Below are 24,620 nucleotides of genomic sequence, written 5' to 3'. Positions count from 1 at the left end.
AGAAATCGAGCATAACTTTAAATCTTATTATTATATTAATCACTGTGCTTCAGTATCACCTGCCCTAAATAACTGCTGGATGGTCAGTGGCTGAAGATCAGTGTACATGTGAACAAGTTAAGTTTTTCCTTTCTTGTCACTGAGAAAAACAAAACATTTACAGTTTCTGTCTAAAAAGTTAAAACATAAAAGTATGTTTTTCATGGAATGGAAAAAAAAAAAAAGAGAAAAATCTGTGTTTTATGTATAAGTAAATGTTTAACCTAAAAACGAATATATTATAATCTTCCTGCTTTTGCTATACTTCTTCTCAGAACTATGTTATGTCTTCCTTTTTTTTTTTTTTTTTTTGCTATTTTAAGTTCCCAAAATCCAACAGATTCTTCTACTTCAGCCTTAAAAAAGAAGGCATTAAAGCATGTACCTAAATTTTAAGAGAGTATTTTTGATATACTAATTTGCTTAAGTTCTCTGAAAGACTGGGGACATCATGTTCAGTGCAGTTGGAATGAGTCCACAGAGTTGACTATTTCAAAATTTTAACTTACCAGAATTTTTTTCCTGTACTTCAACAAAAGTTAAAAGATACCACCAACCCCTGCAGGACCACGAAGAAAATATGCTTATACTTAGAATCAAAGGCTCATAGAATTGTTAAGGTTGGAAAAGCCCTTCAAGACCATCTGGTCCAGCCATTACCCTACTACCAATGTCACCCACTAAACCACATCCCTAAGCACGTCCAACCTTTCCATGAACAACCCTAGGGACGGTGACTCCACCACCTCCCTGGGCAACCCGTTCCAATGCCTGACTGCTCCTTCTGAGAAGAAATGTCTCCTAATTTCCAACCAGACCCCCACCTGGCACAACTTGAGGCCATTCCCTGTAGTCCTATCACTAGTTACCTGTGAGAAGAGATTGACACCCAGCTCCCCACACCTTCCTTTCAGGTAGCTGTAGAGAGCAATGAGGTCTCCCCTGAGCCTCCTCTTCTCCAGACTACACAACCCCAGTTTCCTCAGCTGCTCCTCACAGGACTTGTGCTCCAGGCCCTTCACCAGCCTCGTAGCCCTTCTCTGGACACGTTCCAGGGCCTAAATTGAAATCCCGCTGAAATGTCCACACAGCATCTTGTGCCCATTACTTAAGCTTGCAGGCACTATGTGAATACAGCTAAAACAATAATCAACTCTTCTGGTGAGATGTTTTTTAATAGTTTTCTGCGTTGAAAAGATTATATTCCAAGATTAAAAAAAAAAAAAAAAAAGAAAAAAAAAAGCTGTGACTTAAAATACAACTACTGTATATTTGGTTTATATTCCATCAGATAACTTAATAAGTCAATTAAAATCTCAGTATAAAGAAAAAAAAAATGAGAATATTCCAGATCCTGAGCATTGCAATGTAGTGGCATAAAGAAAATCACGCTTGTCTACTTAGAGATCTAATACCCAAGAGGGAATGTGGGGTTCTGATTGTGACAATAGATTGGGACTTACAAAATCCAAATTGAATTTGCTGTTCTCTTGTAATCCCCTCTTACAATGTTGTGCAATATGTTCGTTTATCTTCTCTGTTCACTAGTCTCTTTTCTTTCCTTCAGCACATTTAGACTTTTTATTGCTAGAAAGATTGATAGTGGAGAGGAATGACCTGACTGCGTGACTTCTATTTGGTAGAAATGGAAGGTATAAAAATGCACTCTCAGCTTGCATTTACATACATGTGCTAAATAACAGCATTCACCATCTTGTAGAAGTGGTTGGCATGGGAACCACCAGTTCACTAAAACACACAGTATTTTTCATGGAAAACTTTCAAGGCCTGCATCTTAACTCTCAAAAATAATCATGGTCTTTATGTCTTTTCAAGCGAGTACATTGAAACAGATACAGATATATGGAGTACTTTATAAGGTTATGAAATTGTAAGCCTGATCTGCTAACACAGTCAGTCTGAACTTACCGTGTAACAAACAATTGCATGGAAAAGTGCCAGGTGTTGACTTTTAGTTCAACCACCCCATGGTTTCAAAAACAGACTGAAAATGTAAAAAAGCAACCCCCCTCAAAATAACCCACAGCAGCTGAGATAATAACTCTCAGCAATGCAATTTATAGTTCTTTAGAGCAGAATCCATAGGTTTTGCTGACTTCTAATTGTTACTCAAAAATTTCCTGATTGCCTATTACTTGCTCTACCACCACTGCAACTGCAATTGTGTGCTTGCTTTCCAACAGGTACTGCTGAAGTGGTAACACAGGAAAATTGTTCAAGGCTGTTGTTACAGGGCGAAGCCTACCTGAAAGCCCCACATAGGTAAGTGAGACCTTGAGTACATCTGCCCCCCTCAAATTGTTTAGGAAAAAAACAAAACTAACAAACAAATAACAACAACAAAAACCACAATGGAGATGGAGTTTAACCCCATTATTTATTTATTTATTTATATATAAATATAATATATATATATTGTATATATATATTTATATATATTATTTATATATATTACAGTTATTTAACTGTGGTCAGCTTTATATCCTTATAGCACATTGAGAACAAGGAGTAAATGACTTTATATATGAGAAAGAATACAAAGCAGCCTGTTGCGATATGACTAACAAGGCTCTGGTTGCCTATAATGGCTAAAACACAACAGAAGTGAAAATAGCCCCACGGAGCATTTTCATACAGCCAGATCTGACAGTGTACAGAAGGCTGAGCCTGAGGGGCAGCCGTGGGGCTGTGGCAATGGCCAAGCCACCAGCCAGTATGTCTCAGGCACCTATGGTGGTCCAAGGGAACATCCTCCGTGGGGGCTCTGGTTTGTGTGGATAAGTCCTGTGGCTGCCCTGCAGGACAGAAATCTCAGGAACATTAGAATACAAATCTCTATGCAAACACCCTTCCTGCTTAGCAAATAAATTTAATTTTTTAAGTCACTGAAAGGTGTGATTCTGTTCTTGTAGCTACCCCACCCTAAGTTCCCACATGACATCTGTCTATACCACACGCAGTAACAAAAGAGAGTCAAGGATCTGCAGAATCTGCAATATGTTCACGTATGTGAAGCCTTCAAGACTACAGATACAAAATAACTTAAGAAAATAAGAGATTTGCCTTCCTGCTCATAAAGCAGACAGAAGACAATTTTCACAAGGCTCAAGAGTAAAGTGACTCAGAATTGACAGATGTATGAAAGTAGGTTTGCTCATTAAACTGAACAAACATTACAGAATTTTGAAAATGTCTTTAATGCATGTAGCATAATAAAGGGGCATTTTGTATTTGTTTTAGTCAAATGATTTCATTTCTAGGAGAAACCAATCTTCTGACTCAGTAAATTTTTGGTAGGATGGAACACTGTTAATACTGCTTTTTTTATCTCAGCATAGCAAGCCTTAGTCTAGGACCTCCTTGCTGTCACTATGGAAAAACATAAATATGACTTTCGTGGAAACTTAATCATGTTAAAATCTGTATTGAGAAATATAAGAAGTTTTTTTTTTTTTTTTCCCCACTACTTTCAGTATCAAAACACCAGCAAGTTCAAAACCTTTTCAACTTGGTTGCTCAAATGAAAATTAAACATGTTTGTACATATAAAGCAATAATTCCACAACAGAAGGAAACATATGCACGTATGCCTACCATATCACTGAACAGGACTAACAGAGGTTCAGTTTTTGTAGAGTTGCTTTGAAATCAACACTTTGAAAGTCTACTTAGCATTATTGAGACTTTGGAAAAATAGTAGTGGGGTACACAGAAGTAATTTTAAAGAAAAAAAAAAAGTCATTCTAGCATATAGATTACAGAACTAGGTTACCAGAATTTAAGACATCTCTATTTTGTTGAGCCAAATCAACAGACTCAAGTATAAAAACCACATTTATAAGCTCTAACCATACATGGTTAGATAACACCAGCATATAATGAGCTACAAATCATCAAATCACCACATGCCACTTTTCAGGAATCTGGAATTTCTATACAAGTGAAATTCATAACCAGGTATGTATTACTACCAGAAGAATATTCAGGATACTAATGCTGGGCAAAAGCTGAAAACTCTTAAAGAATTAATATAAAAAGCAATTGCTCTTAAAATAAATATATATTTAAGTTCACTTGCTGTGAACAGGGGTTCACATGGATATATATATATATACACACATCTATGGTATAGCTGTGTGTGCATATATCTATATACCCTTTTTATTACCAGTATTCTGGGAAAAAATCTTCTATTATTATTATGTTTATGTTATGTTGTTATGGTTTGTTTTTTTTTTTCAGCTATTGATACTGGATAGTTTTGCTCCCGTGTTTGTTTTGGAACTCATGTTCTTTTACAGTTAATAAAGCCATGAGTTTCCCAAGACACTTCTTCAGAAATCTACTGTAGAAATGAAACTTGCATTTGTTCCTTTATGCAGGATGTAAATAATTAAAAAGTAGTTTATATATTCTTAGGTATAAACTAACACAGTACGTGCCTGTCTATGCTGCTATCAAGGGAAAAATATTCTGTATTTTTTTACTGTACTGGGTCGGGCTGGGATGTTAACTTTCCCTGCAGCAGCCCATACAGTGCTGTGCTCTGCACTTGTAGTTAAAACAGCACTGGTATCACACCAGTGTTGTGTCTGCTGCTGAGCAGTGCTGGCCCAGCATCAGGACACTCCCTAACTCCCCTAGGGGTGGGCAAGGATGTGAGAAAAGAAACATCACCAGGGCAGCTGAGCTAAACCAACCAAAGGGATATTCCATACCATATGATGTCACACTCAGCAATAAAAGGTGGAAAAAGGAGGAAGAGGGGAGGGGTGGGCTCTCGTTGTGAAAACGTCTGTCCTCCTCCCGAACACCGGCTACGTGCTGTGAGGCCCTGTTTCAAGGATGTGGTCAAGCATCACTCATTTGTGGGAAGTAGAGAGTAATTTCTTTCCTCTGCACTTCCACATAGCCTTTACTTGTTTTGTTTAGTTTTCCCTTTTCCCCTCCCTTTTCCCCTTTCCTTTTTTCACCTTTAGTTAAATTGTTAATTGTTTAGTTAAATTGTTTAATTAATAATAATCTTTCCTTAATAATTATTATTTTTTTCCCCTTAATTAAATCATCCTTATCTCAACCCGTGAGTTGTTCTTTCCTTTACTTCTTCCCCTCCTCATCTAAGGAGGGGGAGTGAGAGAGCGGTTGTGGTGTTCAGCTGCCTAGCACGGTAAAACCACCACGTTTACCCAGATTGAGTTTTACTTTTCTTTTTTCCTTTTATACTGCTGATGACTTTAACACACATAGGTAAATTCAATCACACACAAAGAAGGAAATTTATGCATTTTTTCATAATAGAGCTTTATTGACTACACTCAATCCAAGATTTAACCCACAGTAATAAATCTTACTATAGTCTTCAGCAAAGCTAGATGTCATCCTCACTTTCAATATCCTTGGTCACATAATAGAGATATCTTGTTAAACAAGACAGACTGATTCTTTCTGAAATCAATGACCTATTGATTGAAATTGACAGACTGAAATCAATATCTATTCACTAAATAAATGATAAATCAAAACCAGTACAATTTATCTCACTAAGTATTATTCATGAAGAATGAAGGCCTATTCTAAAGTTACCAGTGGGAAAAGATTCTCCCAAGAAATATTGTGAAAATCCGTACCTTCTTAGTACAAAAAAAAATATTGATTGCTATACTTTAAACAACAAGCATTTAAATTAAATGACCACCTATGGAGCTACTCCTGTCAGCCCAATATACACAGATATTATCAAAGCAACGAAATTTTAATAAATAATCAAACCACTGCATTAATCAGTTATAGCTACATTACCTGGCTTTGTTTAAAATCTCATGGCATAACTGGAAAAACACAACATCATCTCTACCTATGCTGTAGTTCTCATACTTAACTACTTACAAATTCTACAAATGTTAATGCACACATTTAGCAGCTCAAAAATCTAGTTTTCTTGAAAAGGCAAAGTGATAGAACTGCTTCTTCCATCATTACCATATTTTATTGTCCTCAGAATATTATAGCATGTTGCATTTCTCCGTTTTGCACATCTCTATTTGACAAACTCTTAATGAATATTAGGCTTCAAGCCCTGCTGCTTAAGCTAGGCAGCTTAAAAGCCTTTTCCTTATACACTGAAGTCTCAAGTACTACAGCACAAATAAAAAGCCACAAATGCACTGACCATTTATACTTTAGATTATTTTACTGTTTTAACAGTAAACAATTTTTATTTTTTTTTTTGACATGGTCTAGTGGATGACATTGGTGGTAGGGGGATGGTTGGATCAGATGATCTTGGAGGTCTTTTCCAACCTTAATGATTCTATGGTTCTATGATTTGTCAGAGGAGTTCAGCAGCTCACATCTCAAAAATTGCTAAAAGCAGTGATACTCAGGTATATACAGCATGGTTTCATGACCAGTATGGGAAGGTTATTGTGCCTTGGCATGCTGATGCAATACGTGGCATAACTGAGCTCTCCATGTAGATAGTTACAACGAAAGAGCTGTAATATGTGTATATTCAAGCAGTCATCTGCCAACCCCACCACAGAATTAGTGTTTTTGAAACTCACAGAAGATTCTCTTAACATTTCTTCTGTGTGCACACACACAACAGGAACTGCACAGCTTAAGTGTTACCATAATGGTCTGGAATGACCTCTGAAATGATGTCCTTCTACAGATTTTAGATGACAGCAAAAGTACTCCATTAACCTTGGTGTCCGAGGTGCTATAGCTCAGTCTTTCTTTCCCAGTGGCCTGTTTTTTTTTCTTTTTCTGCTTTTCTAGCTCTTCCAGACTGTTTTTTGTTTGTTTGTTTGTGTACTTTGAGTGTGTGTGAGCATGAGATTATTTCCTATCAAAAGGGAACATTTGGGTTTGCAGGCTTTTCTTTTACTTTGGGGACTCGTTTATTTTCCTGTGTGCACTTCTTCTCTTTTAGAAGGGGTAAGTACAAGGTCTGTGGGTTTCAGGACAATAATGCTGTCACACACGAGGCAATCATGTGATGTAAAGACAGAGCCGCTTGCAGGTTGCCCGCTTGCCCAGCACTGTAGAGAGCAAACTGAAGTTAACAGGAGACAACCCACCTGTTCTACGTTTCTCTGCATGCAGAGACATAAACTGTTCTGCTCCATCAAACCTTACACTAAAGAAGAAACACCATGCAAGAAACTGAAATAATGAAATTTGAACTGGGGAAAGCAATTCATGCAAAGAACGTGCTGTGGCCAGGCTGTGATATCCTGATCACAATGAAGCTACTTAGAACTACAGCTTCAGTAAACTTTTTCGGTCATTAAAACATAAATATTCATAAACAACATTCCCGCTGCATGCATTAAAGACCCTTTGCCCCCAATTTTTAAATTAGATTTTAAAACAACAGTAAGATTAGTAGTGTAATTCTACTTAGAAATAAGTAGCCGCAAGTATTCACATTAGTGGACTGATCTGAACAGATCGATTTCCTTCGTACACATTTTCTTAAAGTAGAATTGTTAGTGATGCACATAGGCATAGCTTGTATAATTATACTGACAATGTTAGAGACACAGGGAACTCAATGCACCTGACAAGTTTTAGTCCATGGAGGCCATAAGGTAAAGAGGAAAAGGTACACAGTGGGAAAGAATGGCTTCAATTTCCACTTTTCACCCTGATGTTGCATAGCCTGAGGAAAAAATCTCCCCCTCTCTCTCTCTCTCTCTATATATATCTTGAAGTACATATATATTGTCTTGAAGCTGTGACAGCTATTAGCCTTTTGACTTTGGTAGCCTCACTCTTGGATGGTGGAAAGTGGCTTGAGCATAACATATTAGCTGCATTTAGGAAACAGCTTTAAAATATCACAACCCTGATACTGGGCTGCCATCTTCCCCTAAACTGCAATTTCTCCCCAGAGATTCACAGGCACAATGGATTCCTTGGTGTGTTTCTTCATTATTCCAGAACAAATCTGGTTCCAGTCACTGGTATCCACCCCAATCAGGACCTAGCCTGACAAGGGACAAGGCTCCCAGATTCATTGTGGCCACATGGCAACAACACAGAAGGTGGCTCTTGCTTTTTTCCCTGCCATGTAGTGGGTTTTATGTCATTTATTTTCTATGCGTGAAAGCAACACCACAGGAAAACTGTTATTTAAAACAATGGGACAGAGATTATAGAGCCTGACTTTCAAGGAAGTGAAACAAAACTGAACGATTCCTGTGATCACTGAGAATTAATCAATGCAGTTCAGTTCTGAAAGTACGACAACCGGTACTTGCAGTGATATATCTGCAATGAATCCAGATAAAAATCTTTTCAGAGCAAAGCAGACTATAGTTCTGAAAAGCTAGGAAAATTATAATCTGATCACAGAAGAAAAAAAAATCCCAATTATTTAAATTGTAATTTGCAATAAAATTTCATCAGCAAAAAATAGCACACACTGTTGACTGACAGTGGAAGTTTGCTAAACAAAGTTTAGAACCAGAAATATGATCCAGTCATTAAATGTTGCGTTCTCCAGCATGGCCAGCTGATGAGCGTGTACACACTCACCGCTCACACAGACACAAACACATGCACACAGCATCTATACTCCTCTCTTTGAGAAGGTATCCTGGCCAAGTCCAAGCATCATGATGTGAAGAGACACTCTCCTGTCCCTCTACCTTGTTGGAACCCCAAACCACTTTCTTCCTACCTCTGGCTTGCAGGAAACAATATGGGAACAGGAACACGGCACAAAATATTAGATTGATGTATCTGAAGGACTGGAGGACAGCAGAGGAATGTACTGTTCTTGCAGTCCACACAGAAATGCAAACACTAGGAAAAAGGGCATGACGAGGTGGTTAAGAGATGTCTCTACTTCCCTCAGATTTTACACAGTAAAAAGGAGGGGAGGGAAATGTCAAATTAAATATTGAGATTCTGTGTCTGTATGAAAAAGAAAATCAAGACTCAGAAGTGAAGACTTTCATGTGAAATATATTATTTACACAGCTGTACATCATGGTGGATGTACTCCAACTGCAGATACCAAAGGATCAGAGCCAAATGTAGCCTCTTCAATATGCTTCCCAGCAAACAGTATGACACCAGCTCAAAATTTATGTAGTCCAGTATTCATGGGTCCAGGTTTCCCCACATGAAAATATATAAATATATTAAAAAAGGAAATAATAAAAAAAAAAAAGCCTAAAACCTCCACGTTTATGAGAAGCAAATAATTTAAAGAAAAGGTCACATTAGTCCTGACAATGACCACAGAATGATAAGCACCTGGAAATGTTGGGATATGTTCCAACATCTGGCAGTCAACAGATCTGAAGTAGACAGAGGGAGTATTTCACAGAAAGCCCAAGGCAACTGTTCATGATTTCAAAAATATTATACAAATTATACTATAATTAACCAGAAAACAGAGATTAAAATGGCACTGCTAAGAAAGAGTGACTGTATTAAATACTAGAAATATTATTAGACCGTATATTATTATTGGGCTGTATGAAACTGCAGATGTACAAAATAAGCTTATTCTGTCCTCTATTCCTCTTTTTGCAAGAGCAGAATGCATTTCTCATGCGTTCCCAATTCTGTAAATTCCCAAATACATCCCAGTTTTCCCAATTATGTTCTCAATTATTGATGACTTCATTCCATGTCACATCCTACTGATATCTCTCTTCTGTCTTTCTTCCATAGATAATTTTGAAATTCTCTGATAGGGTTTGTTTAAAAAAGGGGGCGGTAAAATACTACGTCTACTAGAATGACTGCATTATATGAGAGTTTGAAAACTTTGCACCAGTGCAGGTTTCACAGTCTCATCATGCACCACGGGGTTTAGATCGTGTGTAAGCCAGTATCTTCGTATCTTCAGACTTCTGCCATTTTGCTTTTTTTTTTTTTTTTTTTAATTCCAAAACAAAGTTTTTTCTTTCAGGTGGAGAAATGGAAATAACTGTAACAAACCAGGGTGCATGCAAAATAAGCCACATAAGTTGATTTGTTCCATCATCTGAGAGAGAATGTGCTGCAAGCTAGTGCAGTAAGCTCTTCAAACAGCTACTGTGTAATCAGTTAGGGCAAACACTGCCATCTCAAAGAGCAGTCCACCAGGGAATTGGCAGTCAGATGAGGTGAGGGAATAAAAAATGCTGCTCCTGACCAGCAGAGCCTGTGTGCATGTACATACACACAGGTACACACATGAAACACTGGGGGAGCACTTTCCTAGGGGAAGGAAGTGCTCAAGCCCACTTACTGATGAAGGCCATCACTTGATCAAAACACATTCTCATTTGCTCAGAAGTACTGTTGAGTGGTCACACGATATCTGAGAAAGCACGTCAGTAAATAGGTAATCAGTAATACAGGAAACAGGGAATTATCCTTCTAGTATGCCTTTCCAAGGGGACAGCTACCCAAAGGAGGCCCTGCTTTGTAAACTCACTCACGTGTCTAACCTCTCTTGGAACACATTAACGGCTCTGGTCTCTAAAACATTCCATGGCATCAGTTTGACAATTTCATTTTATGCTGTAATTTAAACAGGCAGTGCTTTTTGTCTGCTTAAAACACTGATCACTTCATCTAAAGCCCCTGTATTGGTGTCATTCAATTTACTACATAAAAATAGGTCACTATTTTATATCCTTTTAAGGAATAATTTTTGCATCCCTCTCATGTTTTCCTTCAAATTTTTGGGATAGGAAATCCTTATCTATTAACTGTCTTTCTATCTATCCTATCCTACCTTTGTCTATTACTTTTCCTTCACAAACCATTCTGTCTTTCGATACTTTATTGAAGCAAAGGATCCTTTCTTTTACTTCTAGAAAGGGTTGTTTGTTTTTTGTTTTTTTTTTTTTTGAGTTGGATAACCAAGCAGTGGAGATTTTCATCAGTGTTGCGTAATTGCACAGGCTGGAAGGGATCTGTGCTGTTCATTTGGTCCAAGCCCACAAAAGCAGGTCCAGCTTGCACCAGACGCTTAGGGACTTCCTAGCTGAGTAAGTCAAATCCACAGTAAGCCAAAGCAAAAAGCTAAACTAAACTAAACAAACAAGCAAAAAAAGCCTGCAAACCCCATCTTCCCGCAGAGGATGGTATGAGAAGTTTGTCATTCTTTCACCAATTGATAGTTGCTGCCACAGTAGATTATGGGCACTCCTTTGGAGCTTCCAGTGGAGCAGTAATGAAATAAAGATCACATCTTCCAACACATTCCAGCTGACAATTTAACAGTGATAATCATGAATGAACTTTGACAGAATGTAGTTAAAAGCATGCTGTGTTTTGTTTATTGGGACCACAGTGAGGCTGTTTTCGCTGCCATGACAAGGGAAACAAGAAACCCACAGGCTACTGTGGAACGTTTCCTAGAGCAATAGGAATGTGATGCTACAAGGTAACACAAAATTAAAAAAAATATATATATACAAAGAAAGGGGAAATAATGAAAGGAGATGAAAAAGGAGAAAAATAAAGAAGGGTAGTGCTAGCTTCACAGAGACACAGCTGTAACTACATAACTTTAAACAGAGTGCTCAGAAAAGTACCACGCAACTTCAAAAGGCAAGAGCTGAACACCACAGTTTTTCAGAGGAAAACTTCAGTACACTAGTCCTGTTTAGCGTGAACCTCTGAAGGCTGTTTAATCCAAGCCAAGACTACCAGCTCAAGAAAAAGAAGTCATCCCTCTGAACAGAATGCCAGTGTGCAAGCTGCGCGACTCTACCAGCTGTCCACCACGAAAGCTGAGGAAGAGGTGCTCCAAAGATAAAAAAAGCTAAATAACGCAACAGCTCATGCTAGGTGTGATAGCAGCAATCTGGTGATGATTTATTGCTGTATAATGAATGCCCAGAATATATCCCAGGCAATGAATCAGAGACTGAATTCATCAGTGGTTGTCCTAGAAAGGGAAATAAAACTCTGGTATTTTAAGTTCCAAAAATGTAAAGGAAATTAAAAAAATAACATTTGTAAGTAAATCCTTTCCTCTGAAATATCCAGATCTGTGGATTATCTTGAGTCTCAAAACTTACTTTGGTGTATCAAAAATAACCAAAAGTAATGCTGTAACACTACATCACTTAGGAGCCAAGCACCAGACTGCCATGCTTTTGGAAAGTATTCCAACACAGTACAGTGCTTACAGCTGCATAACTTCATCCAAAAAGTCTGATGTCTTCACTTCTTTTGTTGATTTTTACTTGAATTCTACAATACTACTTAGGTACATTTTTATTACCCCGACGCCATCAATACTATTAATATACCGATAAGCAAGCATTTGTGCCGATGAAGTAATGAAAAAACCTCAAGCATAAAAAATCATCACACCCCCCAACAGTCTCTGGCACTTTGAAATTATGCTCAACGAAGCAGGTCTGAAACCACAGGCATCTGAACACAATTCTCAGGAGAGTATTTACTTTTCCTTTGTTCTCCTGATAACATAACTGTTTTAACGAAACAACATGAAAACAACAGGTGGGATTATTTTTTCTTTGTATGTATCTCTTCAAGAAAACCCCTAAAGTCTTCCACAGTGGTCTTGATGATATATAAAAAAGGGTTCTCTCCAAACTGAACACAGATCTTCAGCACTGACTTTTATTTCTCCTCAGCAGTCTTACTTTTCTGCCCATCACAGAATTATTCTCCTGGTGCCAGAAGAGGCATAAAATCCATGCAAGTGGAGGAGAATGACACCTCTGTCACTATTCAGGCAGTAAACCAGCAGCACTATTTTGACAGGAATTATTTTGGTATTTTAACACTCTGAAGATCAGAATTTAGCCAAATTTGCTAGGAATGAATGCTCATCATTAAACCATTCTGAATGACTGCACTGCTGTTCACTTTAACTTGCCCCTCTGAACATTTATGTCTCTTTGGCAAAGTTAACCACCTTAACCCAAAAACACAGCCGTGAGCATAAGGCAAGACACATTCTCCAGCCAGTGTCAAATGCAGTGCTCTTTGCTTATCTTTCAAAAGAATCCATTTAAGCATCCACAGAGTTGTTTCGCATTGTACGACCTTGCAGTGCTTACACAGCTCAATTCCTTTTTTTTAAAAAGCAAACACTCAATTTTCAGTTATTGCTTTAACACATCAGTTACCTCTCTGCAAGGCTAGCCTTAGCAAATTAATAAGGCTGTACAAAACCAAGAGTATCTGGCGGCCAAAGCTATAAAAACACAGCATTTAATGCTACTATATTATACCACTGAAATATGCATCATAATTTTGATTACTACTAGTACAAATACTGACATAAGAAGAAATGTGAAGAAGTGGTGTATAAAAGTCCACCAAATAAGATCGTAAATTCAACCACCTTTGAAGAGTAGCAAACCTTCGATACTTTGAACATTACTTTCAACTTTAAAAGTGATCTGAAACATCTCAAGTAGAACATCCCCAATCAACCAACTCTGCATCATTTCATTTTGGGTGGTCAGGTTCTCAGAAAGGCATCAGCAATTTCAGGCACCTGAGTTAGAAGAAGGGCACTAGTTTCCATGATTTTCTTCCATTAAAGTGCTTTGGTAATTCATACAACTTGTGGCACGGATATATGGACAATATTCAATTTCTTTGTGCACCGGACTTTTTCAAGTATTTCTGAATAGGCAGACAGATCTGTATGTTTTGGCCACACTGTAAGGTGATTTATATTGAACCACATTTTTCATTCAACTGCATGCAAGCTGATTTGTCACTAATTCTCAAATTTCCTGAGCAGCATCTTGTCTCGTAAGCTTACTGTTCTTATGGAAGATGCATTTTATCAGTCTGGAGCATCCTCTGCTCACATTCAATTTTGTGGTGAATAAAAACTCCCTTGTCTGCCTCAGGCATTTAATTCATGTTTCTGATTGCTCTTTTCCTCCATTGTCCTTTTCAAACCTTCCTCTTGAAGAGATATCTGGAAATTGCAACATAACTTCTTCCTGGTCGTAAGAAGTAGAAAAGGCTGTTTTCACTGCGTGCCCAATACCTCATGTTCTTAGCTGGTATCAGCAACAAAACACATCCTTTGTGGAAGGTGATGACAGCCAAGCAAGAAAAAGTCTGAACTCACCTCTATTCAGAGTCAGCCCTTCTGAGATCTAGACTTAATGGTGCAAGCAAAGAATTAGCCGGCATCAGGCGGACTATTTGAAGAGAAAAAAAAAAACTAAACAAAAATATGCGTAACATGCTAATTACTTTCAATTAGTTGCCACCACTTGGTTGTACTGTCAGAAAATAATAAACGTTTGCAATATTGTTCTGAAATGCAAAGCAAGAACATTTTTTTCCCATCCTCAATGCCCACTAACACCTGGTGTGTAGGCAAGTGTAGTATCATATTAGATTTGGCTCTTGTTGTTGGCAAATATTAAGATGGCACAAGAGAACTAGCTCAGAACTGATCTGCACTGCAAGATTTTGAAATGGAACTTATCAAAAAAGGGGAAAATAAATTCTTCCAGTATTCCTCCCAGAGTACTCATCCTCCTATACCGAATATTTATTCTAAAGACTACTTGCAGGGAGGACAAAGCATCACCTGAAATCAAAAATTACTAGAACTAAATTTGATTTTCCTCCTAGCAGCTAGCTAGCAGGATCTTGTTAACGCATAATTTATTGCATTAAGTTATGAGTTACTTTGGGGATTTTGTTGGCACTTATATTGTAAATGGGTGAATTATTTATTCCAACACTTTGCTTCTAGTAACTGAAAAAAATGAGTGTAATAAGGTATATTTGTAAATCCTGTGAAATTCTCCTATGGTGAGAGGGGGAGATACTTCACAAGATGCGTGGGAAGGTACCAGCAGAAGAAAATGAAAAACATTTTTGCAAAGATTTATTTATAACCAAATTGCTTTTTATCTGAGAAAAGTACAAAGGTATAGCACTTACATGCTTCCTGACAAATGAATTGTTTCTTGACAGAATGTGTGCTAGTGACAACTCATTTTATTACTAGAAGGCTATAATAGTGCAGGTGTACACCATATTATAAGAGAAATGGAAGTCTGACAGCTGATTTGAGCAACCTCATTAACTAATACACTAACATAATATTGACTTTCTATAAAGGCCTTGAAATAAATAAAAAATAACAGAAAACAAAACAAAAAAATTAAAAACAAAATCTGCATTGTTTGACACATATCAGGACTTTTTTATTTCCACCTTTGGACTAAATGAAAGCGCAGTTTATTTCAAAGCCATTTTAACAGAATATTGACGAGAGTGGGTGAATAGCTCCAGATTCAACACGTTCCAAGTGTCAATTATGCCCCAGGATCACTGTCAGTGTTTACCTAGTAATTTTTAGTTGCTTTGACTTTGCTTGTTTTAATGCGGAATTCTTCTCTTAATACACTGGAAGCTTCTCTGCTCTGCAACCTGGTGCTGCCATGCTGCTAGTGGCATCTGACATTGTTTTCCACAATAGAGAATAATGAAATAAACTGTCTTGAGGAGCTTGTATTCTCTCTCTTTCCTTGGACTGCTGTAGCTGAAATGCTCTCCTAGCGTTAGACTACGCATTGCAGCCTGGCAGACTTCCCCTCCACTGCAGGGAAGCCAAAGAAAAATGGCATCCAAGGATGCGAGGAAGGCTAGGAACAGGCGGAACATGCGCCAGCCTCCAAGGCAGCTTTGCAGTGAGCTGATCAGCCAACAGCGCAGTTAGACCAGCAAAACCAAGGGGAGATCTGCCAGAAAGCCAGATGAGAACCCAGATGTCACTGCTGGGAAAAAAAAAAAAAAAAAACACACAACAACAACATTTCAGAGCGTTGTCTCTGGACAACAGAGCTGCCAATTTATCACTTTAGTTGTCACATGAATTGAAATGCTAGATCATTCATTCACAACACAATGATAAAGTTTAGTTCTCTGATAAACATTAATAAAACATGGCAGAAGAGTACAAGCTAAACTGAAGACAAGAGACAACACTGTTTTACTTTAAACAAATTAGTTTTGTGATTCTATGTCTGGATATAGCAATAGCAGACTAGAATGTCTATATAAATACATCTGCATTCACTGCAATTCTTAAAAGTCAGTGCTTTACGTCCAGTATACCTCTCAAACACTGTCTCAACTGAGTTATTTTTAATTTCATAGAACCATAGGATGGCTTGAGTTGGAAGGGACCTTAAAGATCATCTAATTCCAACCCCCTGCCATGGGCAGGGACGCCTCCCACCAGACCAGGTTGCTCAAAGTCCCACCCATCCTGGCCTTGAACATCCATGAAAACTTCCAGGGATGGGGTATCCACAACTTCTCTGAAATTGACTGCATGCTGTGGTGGCTTCAGCTTCTACTGCAGTTTTAATATTAGCTAATTCTCTGCAAATTTATGTAGCAGTGAAAGAGTGTTCTTTTAAGTCCCACTGGCTTCCAAGTGATCTGTTTACGTCTACAGTTACATTTCATAATACAGACATAAGTGACCAACTTAAATTTTCAACATTAGAGTTGTGTCCAAAAAAAATATTTAAAGACATGAACTGCCCAGACGAACACTGCTATCACAAATATTCTGTTTTTCCACACTAAAATCAGCACTCTATGTCAATATGCCGCTTGTTTGCATTAAGTTTACTAAGAAGTTCACTTTGCTCTAAATCCGCTGCAAGTATCAACAAAACTCAGAGACAGCCTTCATTCATGCTGTATTACAAGTATTCTATTCAGCTAGTGGTAGAGCTACTTTGATGACATTAAGTAGTTTTCACCTTGATTTCTTTCTATCACGTCACATATACTTCCAAATAAGATTCCCATATATGCTGCTGTCAGGCATGTTTTTTCTCCTCTCCTTCCAATACATTCAAATGTAACCTTCAGCCTTATGAACTGTTTTCTGCAATGTCTAATGGAGATAGCTATATAAGTTTAGAAATAAAGAAATAGCAAAGAATGTGCAAGTTACATATTAGGACAACCGCACATAAGGACTACTAAAAGGGTCTGTCACACAAGAAAAGGGGACAATGCACATGAGTCATTAGTATCACTACAACATAGCTCTTTTTGGTTTAGGGTTGCACAGTGCCTGCCAGCACACCCACAGAAATATTCAGAGTTTTCAATGTGAATTCAGTAGCACCATCAGACTCTTTAAGCAACTTAAAAATAAAATGACTAGTAGTAAAGCTGCTTCAGGATCAGGATATTCCAGCAAAGTCTGCACTACAGTTGCACTCTGTTGAAGAGGATCCTCTTCGATTGAATGGTGAAGGATTAGAAGCTAATCTAAAATTAAGCTCTTAGGTAATGCTCCAAGACTGCTGTGATTTCCGTGGGCTGACCTGCATTTTGACATGCAGTCCCAACAAGGTCAGTTAATTTCCCCAGAAGAATGAAAGTTAACACCTACAGATTAGGTTGTATAACTCTGGCGATTTGAGAACCACTGCCTTCATTACAGCCAGGAAATACGTCCTCAACATGGTTATCTACAAATCCACACACACAAACATACAGACAAGGTATGTATGCCCAACCCAAAAGCATACAGAAAACTGCTATTTTTCCAGACTTATGTATATTCAAAAGTTTATATCTGTAATAAATTCACCTGTAATATTACCTACCTGTAAACACACATTTTATGATACATTTTTCTTAACTTCATAGTACATTTTCTTATTTTTAATATAAAAGTTCCCATTGCTATTTGAATTCACATCTGGCAAAGTGCAGATTTTAACACTGCAACTTTATAATTGTTCTTGTTGGTGTTGTGTTTGCATCACAGATTTTTTAATTTTTTTTTTCTTTTTTGTGCAAGGTTTTTCATTTTCTAAGATGTTAAGTGTTAATTTTAGCTCATTTAGGTCTGTTCATTTAGATGTCTAATGCTGTATTAGCCTGCTTCCTCAGAACAAACACTTTTATCTTTCTTTAAAATGGGAGGGGAAAAAACTCAAAAATAAAGACTTAATGCCACACCTTAATCACACCTTTAAATGTACTTGTATTTAAACCTCCCCAGTTAAGCTTCAAAGTTTTGCATCTGAAGAACTAGGTGGGATGAGGGACAGATACTTTCCCAGCTTCATTATTGCAAGATTAGATTAAGAAATCACCTGCATATTGATTAGCACAGTGACTGCAGACTTCACTAAGTACAGCAGAAAGCTGAACTCAATTGCTTGGGGCCACAACTACAGCACCGTGCGCATAGTGGGACGCCCTACCTTTTGCTTATACGGTTACATGTGTCTTACGTTATGCAGTCAGACCTCAGGCAGAACATTCAACTTGTAACTACTGCAGCGAAGAAAATTAGTCTTCTCTCTCATTTCAAATTCTCGTTTAAATCTCACATGCTTTTTCTGTAGACGATTCAATAAAGGATTTGAAGTCTCTTTCAGAAGATCATAGCTGCTGCATTTTGAGAGTTGCGATTTTAATAACATCTGCCATTTTTTTCTTCCACTGCAGGTAATGCCATCCCCCTAGCTGAAGGCAGAGGAAGAACGAAATACAGGCAGAATGTTCATTAGCTCTAACAGCTTCAGAGGAGTGTATTAAATATATTCATCAGGACAGTTTTAACACTGCCTTTTCTTTTCGTCTGCCTCTTTCTTCTTGGAAAAGGCCTTAAGGGCAGGCAGGCTTCAAATGTATTTAGGCCAAGATTGTACAACATCAGCATACTGAACGTGCTGCACGTAACATACACAAACCCTTCAATTATAGACACAGGTAAATGCATACAGAAAACAAAATAAATGTTTCTTGCTTATCCCAAATGTTTATGTCTCTCCTCAGAACACATTTAATTAAAATCCCCTATTGATAACAACGTCAGTACCAAGCCCTTTAAAAAGTAACGATTCCTCATGGGATTTACTTTTTGGACTTGAAGTGATAATGTGCTTTCTGATGACTAGCTCTAGCTAGAGCTGATGATGAGCAGCTCTTTTCCTAGTTAACTACCTCAGAAAGAAACACAACTTCAGGTCAACAAAAACCATTCAAACAAACAGAAGGGTTCTCTGTTGCGCATAATATTGACACCCTCCAAGCCAGAAAAATACCAGATACATTATTTAAGGTTAGGTTATACACAGTGAAAACAAAATATTTACATATTCATGACGTCAGCACAAAAGACTAAAACTTTTCCAAACTGTCCAACACATGTTTTAAGCATAATCAAGTCTGGTTTACACTCCAGAATGGGGAGACTCGCACTTTTAGATCTAAACCAACAGATTTGTTGTCTTCCTTTTGTTTGGTTAAAGAGGTTTATGAAGAGGCTGCTTAACCATCTTTGCGTAGAGCCTCACGTCTAAGACAGCGAATACATAGACAGGTCCTGATTTTCATTAAGCCTTTCTCACGTACACAGAACATTGTAAAGAAAACTTTTGCGAAATGAACCTTAAACATTTTTTTTTGTTGTTCTGCAAATGCAGATACAAAGAGTTCTGCTACCAACATACTGAACCGGAATACGAATCCAACTTCCATGGCCCAGACCAATCTCTCTGACAAGATTTTATATTAAGCTGTTCCTCCTGCTACTGAATATTCTTAGAAAATCAGGAACAACCTGCTGCAGCAGATAACATGACTACCACTGAAGAAAAATCATCATATTCATGATTGTACAAACAAAAGCTGCTAATGACACTAATTAATAAGTGCCATTAGGCAATTAACTGACTGGGGATTTAAAAAGCTATTGCATTATGTACTTGATGGTGTGCCTGACAGTACATACACTGCATTTAACAGATGGCAAAAAAAGTGTAAACCTTAAAAAAAGTACTATTTTTTGAAAGTTAACCGCCTGTCAAAGTAAAGTTTTCTTAGAACCAAGCCACGAAAGAAGCAGGGATTTCATTCAACTGTGAAACAGTAAGATATTCTACACTCTGCTGCCATAGTGTTTTGAAAACTTCCTAGGGGTGTATCATGCCTGCAACTCAGACCTAAATGTGTAAAAACACACTGCGATATTCTTACCAGTCATAACCCATGACATTCAGTTTATACCAACTACGATTTCCAGCGAGAAATACCAAAATCAAACAAAAATGGGAATAATGCATTCTTCCTTTCATACAGTGATATGAAAGGAAAGACACAGAGTGCAGTCCAATGGCAAACATTTCCTTTGGAGACCTCTGTAGCTTGAAGGACAGGGATCTGCTCTGGAAATCAGCTGCAAACAGCTACTGACCAGCATTTCTCTGTCTTTTATCTTGGAGAATATGTATTGACAAGCAGTTGCTCTCTTTTAGATTCTTCCTTTGGTGATTACTTAAGGAAATCACAAAGGAAAGTAAGTTCTTGACAATGATAGTAATATACAAGAGAAATCTAAAGAGAAGAAGAAAAAAGTAATTTCAATTACTTTTTTTGGTATATTTTCATTCTTATATCTGTATTATCTTTACTATTAAAAAAAGCAACAATAGCACATACATCACTCAAAGCCTCACTGTAACTATCTTCTAGATCTCATGAACTACAATTTTTTATTTTTTTTAAGAGAAAAAAAACAAACAAAAAAACCAAAACAAACAAACAAAACAAACAAACAAACAAAAAAAAACCACAAAATAAAATCATGGTCCCTGCCATTATTTTAAAAATACTTGTAAGTATTCAGCACCATGACAAATCAGTAATCATTATTATTGTTTGTTTCATAAGTACCTTTAAAAATGGGTTGGTTTCATCAAAGAGAGTATCTTCAAGTGATCTTTATACAAGTACTTGCGAATGTAATCTTTTTATAGCTGAAGCAAGCAACCTACCTCACTGCAGTTAACTATTTAAGAAAAATGTATAGTTGAAGACATATAAGATTAAATGACTGCCAGAGAAAAAAATGTATACATTCAAAATTATAATATAAAAATGCCCATTTTATGACATTACTTTTTGTCTATTTTTTAAAACAAGGGATTCAGAAGAAAAAATATTTTATCAAATTTAATAATCAAGAAATTGTATCAATCCTCCAACTTATAAATCAACCCCAAATCTTCAGATTATTTGTAACTGCTTTAATCTGTTCCACAAAATAAAGGAAATGAAACCTAACAGAATATAAATCTAACCTAATAAAAATAAATTTATCCTGAATGCATGACTCTTTTATCACCCACCCAGTTCAATATGAGAATGATTCACTTCTGTGTAATTAGTATACTCCTGACCAACTTTAGGAAAACATTTTTACTAAAAAAAAAATAAAAATAAAAAAAAAAGAAATACCCTAAATGTATAACCAGATCAGGACCTAAGCAAGGATTTAAATGATTTAAAAGGTTTTATAAAGGCATATAGGTATTCAGTACACATAAAATACATGGTAACACCATTATTAACCAATGTAGGGTAAGAAGTGACCAAGCCATTTTGTGAAAATGGGATTATGTGACTAAAAAAAATAAAATTAAAAAAAAAAATTGTAACACTGAAAAAAATATAGCATAAATTAGGAAGAAGCAACATTCAAAAGGCCAGATTTAACTTCTAAAAAAAAAGATATTCATAACAAAATAACTGGAAAAACAAGACAGCTTTAAAACCTCTCCATAGTAAAGGAATTTACTGTAACGCACTAGTTATGCTTTCAGTCATACGTTTCTTAATCATACCTGTTCATCTATGTGCTATTTATTTTATACTTTAATGATACACAACAATGCAGTAATGCTCATTTCCTCATTCCTAACATTTGAATTTAATGCTCTTCCAACAGATTTGTTAAAAAATAAAATAAAATAAAATAAAATAAAATAAAATAAAATAAAATAAAATAAAATAAAATAGCTTAAAGTTTGTATGAAAAGAAAACTTTTTTTTTTTTTTTTGCTTGTAAAACTTGGAAAATGTAGTGTTTTTTTTTCCTGAGGAAGAATGCCTGCTGATTTATCATGGGAAAAAGAAAAGTAATAATCCAAATAGATTAGAAAAATGAGAGCTGTGAATTATTAAAAATACATAACAGGGTTATTTGCAGCTCTTTTCACTTGTGTAACTTCTGTATAGATTAATGACTAATTGAAGAAGAACAAAATCATGCATCATTAATGTTCTTTTAGAAGTATGAAAAATGAAAAGAATATTGGTGAAAAAAAAAATAAAAGTTAGTCAGTAGAGGTTGCCAAGATTCCTTACCTTCTAGTAGTATGTATGCATCTTCCAGAAAATGTGATTGTAAGGACTGGATCTTTGGAATAAAAAAATGTGGAAGTCCTTCAGTGGAATAGAAGTTTGACCTGGAGTTTATGTGTGCTTTTCATTTTTTTTGGTAATTAAATCCGAAGTGTGGTGGAAAAGTCTTCTGCCACTGCTGATGACCTACACTGGGTTGGGGAAAATGTAATCTGACCAAAAACAAGTGTTCTGATCAGGAACTTCCATTTGCTTATTTCACCTTTGAATCAAAGATACATTAGATGTCATTCCTTCTAAAAAATATGCCTTGTAACATCACTGAAATAATCATTATTCTTTAAATAATGATTCCACATTCATGAACAGAAAATGCATACTGAAAGCATTTTAGGGGAAATAAAACAATTAAAAAAGATTATTATTATTATTTTTTGATTTGTATCTTTCAGTCTTATCATAAATTATGTCAGCCACCAGCAGCTCTTACCTACTTCACAAAAATTCATTTCAGAGGGAGTAGCAGGTGTAGAGAAAAACCTCCAATCAATCTATAGAGTCTTTACTGTGGTCAAAACTGAAAATGAATAAAAATATGATTCATCATTCAATAAATATGAGATCCCACCTGTGCCCTAACAAAGAACAGTACCCTGTATGTGTCAGTGGACTCAATGGGTTTGACTACGCTTATGCTCTTGTAGTGCTCAAATAGATCCTACAGAGATATTTTGGCCTTCACACTAAAAATAAGACCATGAAAATAAACTGAATTTCCTTATACTCATAAATATATGTACCTTAGTTCTCCTAGGACATCACCAAAGTCGATTAAAATTATATTGGGAATCAATCTGGCCTCAGGGTACCTTCCCCTAGCAGTTCTTTGAATGTATTGCCTAAGGTTTTCAAATATTATTTCTTAAAACAAAAACATTCTTACATTCTTTCTTCCCCTTATATAACAAAAATCCAATATGATGACCACTCAGGACTGTGTCCTTAGAGGTATGCTATAAAATCAAAGGCTGTTCAATCTACAGAATTGTGCACAAACTGCACAATCACAGTTCAATTTAGTAATGAGAAGAGATGCTTACTGCACACTTCTTAGCACTCATAATGATAAGAAAGAAAAAAAACTTGAATAACACTTTATGGCTTAGGATTTTTATATTCAGCACCATACAAAACTTAGATAACTAAACTTCTTCCTTAATTACCAGTAATTTCAGATTGGGTCAAACTGAAAAAAAAAAGTCTAGGTTTTATGGGCAAGTCTGTGCAATGGTCTTTAATTTGCAAAAGTTTTAGTCCTATATTCCATCTATGTCTGTACCTACATGTATTTCACCATACATTTCCTATGATATTCTGGTGAATAAGTATATGAATTCAGAATTATGCTATAGTCGCTTTTAAGACCTATATTTTTGTGCAGTTTAAACTTGTATGTATCTTCTCTTCAGGATGCATGAACTTTTAGGGTTCAGTTTACATGAATATGTAAATACAGGCATTACAGAAATTCTGTGCCTTAGAAGTGATTTTCATTAGTTATCCACCTCCAAAAAAAAAAAAAAAACTTGCAGAATTATGAAAGGTCAGACACATAACCAATGCTCCAAATGTTACTAACTTTTTTGAACCTCCAACTGTTTTGTAGGAATTTCAAGATGTTTAGCCTTGTGGAAGTGCTAATTTAAAAACACTCAGAGACAAAGCAAATATAATGTTCTACAAAACTCTCATATCATGATCGTGGTGGTTTTACCCTGCTGGGCAGCTGAACTCCACCACAACTGCTCTCTCACTACCCCTCCTCAACAGAACCAGGGAAGAAAGTACAATGAAAAAGCTCAGGGGTTGAGATAGGAAAGGTGATCGCTCAGCAATTATCGTCATGGCCAAAACGGACTCAGCACAGGGAGATTAATAAATGTTTTTAACTCTTAATAACAAGCTAGAGCAACGAGAAACTAAAAACACGTTCCCCCCATCCATCTTCTTCCACCTCCTCCTCCCCCAAAGCGGTGCAGGGGAATGGGGAATGGGGAATGGGGGCTGCAGCCAGTCCCCAGTGCTTCATCTCTGCTGCTCCTTCTCGGTCACTCTCTGCCCCTGCTCAACGAGGGATCCTTCCCAAACTGATCCTGCGGGGGCTGCCCACAGGCAGCAGCTCTTCAAGAACTGCTCCCACACGGCTCCGTACCACGGGGTCCATCCATCCCCCAGGAGCAAACTGCTCCAGCACGGGTCCCCCACGGGCGGCAGCTCCCCCCAGACCCCCTGCTCCTGCGTGGGCTCCTCTCCATGGCTGCAGCTCCGGCCCGGGGCCTGCTCCTGCGGGGGCTCTCCATGGGCCGCAGCCTCCTCCAGGCCACATCCAC

At 37.0% G+C, this 24,620-nt stretch overlaps 1 protein-coding gene across 10 annotated transcripts in view; it reads right to left on the bottom strand.

The window, feature by feature from the left end:
* The window catches only part of LINGO2 (leucine rich repeat and Ig domain containing 2), a 537,865-nt gene that overhangs the window by 447,150 nt on the left and 66,095 nt on the right, over positions 1–24,620 (bottom strand). For all 10 annotated transcript variants that reach the window (XR_013943646.1, XR_013943647.1, XR_013943648.1 and 7 more), the window contains exon 13: positions 60–22,807. The gene's annotated coding sequence lies outside the window, so the exon portion shown is untranslated. The remainder of the gene's footprint in view (positions 1–59; positions 22,808–24,620) is intronic.

Source organism: Anser brachyrhynchus, assembly GCF_964034855.1.
Source record: "Anser brachyrhynchus genome assembly, chromosome: Z".
Lineage (NCBI taxonomy): Eukaryota > Metazoa > Chordata > Aves > Anseriformes > Anatidae > Anser > Anser brachyrhynchus.
This window is presented reverse-complemented; position numbering and strand designations above follow the sequence as displayed.